The following is a 1,461-nucleotide window of genomic DNA, read 5'->3' on the forward strand; positions in this document are numbered from 1 at the left end:
GGAATTTGAGAGGTATTAGTGAGATTGTTCAACCAACTATTGAGTTCATCAACCCTTTCGCAATAGAAGGAGAGGATAACCCATTACACAATACCCCACAAAATCAACCTACAATGCCTAAATTCTCGTCACATTCCGTACCCACCGAGGAGAACCTACCCAATGGTACTCCTACACCACAACATCAAACCGGAAATTTTATTGCCAAATCCGCCTTTATCCAATTAGTCGAAAGGAGCCAATTTGGGGGGATGCCTAGTGAAGACCCTCATTCTCATATGGAAACCTTTTGCGACTATTGTGATGGGATCTCTCAAACCGGTGTGACTCAAGACGAAATTCGATGGGTCTTATTTCCTTTTTCTCTAATCGGCACCGCGAAACAATGGTTGAAGGGCCTTGACAAGGCCACTCTCGGAATAGATTCTTGGAAGAATTTGGCTTTAGCTTTCTATAAAAAATTCTACCCACCGGAAAAGACTAACATGCTAAGAGCTCAAATTACGGGTTTTAAGCAAAGGGATGAAGAATCTTTGTATGAAGCTTGGGAGCGGTTCAAGGGAATTTGTCTCTCATGTCCTCACCATGGACTTAGCGAATGGTTCTTGGTACAACAATTTTGGAACGGTGTATATGAAGATTCAAGGAACATTCTCAACATGGGATCAAATGGAATGTTCACCGAAGTTGATGACAATCAAACATGGAACAAGATTGAGGAAATGGCGGTCCATAACTCACAATATAGTAGACCTCGCAAGGCTACTAGAGGAGGAAAGCATGAAGTGGACTCCGTTACTCAATTGGGTGCTCAACTTAGTGCTCATAATGATACAATCAATTTGAAGTTTGAAAAAGCTATGGCTAGGCTTGAAGAAGTCTCAAAATCACCAAAGCATCATGTTAATGCCATGACGTCATCCTCATCAATCCCAAGTGGGATATGTGAGAATTTTGGAACTTTGGGACATGACCAAAGTGAATGTAGGGGAACAAATGAACAAGTGAATGCTTTCCAAGCATACAAGAGTGGTACCCCTTATTCCAACTATTACAAAGAAAACACCAAATTCCATCCAAATCTCTCATACAAAAGCCAAAATGTTCAAAACCCTCAAACAACATACACTCCACCACCCATGAGAAACCAAAATCAAAGACCCTTTTACAATCAAAACCAAGGTTACCAAAATCAAAATCCATACAATCACCAAAATGACCAAGGTTTTGATGTCCAAAAAGCGGTCCTCCAAATGCAAAAGAATCAACAAGAATTTTTCACTCAAATGCAAAAAGATAGCCAAGCAAAGGAAACCACCATCAACAACATCCTAGCTCACACCAAGATGTTGGAAACCCAATTGACTCAACTAGCATCTTCAAGCTCACAAAGACAAAAGGGGCAATTACCACCTCAAAGTAATCCCCCTAGACATGAAACGGTTAGTGCCATTCACTTGA

The 1,461-nt window shown here is 40.9% G+C and overlaps 1 non-coding gene across 1 annotated transcript; it reads right to left on the minus strand.

Moving 5' to 3' along the window:
- Positions 1 to 485: 485 nt before the first annotated feature.
- LOC141645548 (small nucleolar RNA R71) lies at positions 486 to 592 on the minus strand. Its single transcript, XR_012545028.1, has one exon. It is a non-coding gene; the product is annotated as a small nucleolar RNA R71 (small nucleolar RNA).
- Between the last annotated feature and the right edge of the window lie 869 nt (positions 593 to 1,461).

Source organism: Silene latifolia, chromosome 2, assembly GCF_048544455.1.
Source record: "Silene latifolia isolate original U9 population chromosome 2, ASM4854445v1, whole genome shotgun sequence".
Taxonomy (NCBI): domain Eukaryota; kingdom Viridiplantae; phylum Streptophyta; class Magnoliopsida; order Caryophyllales; family Caryophyllaceae; genus Silene; species Silene latifolia.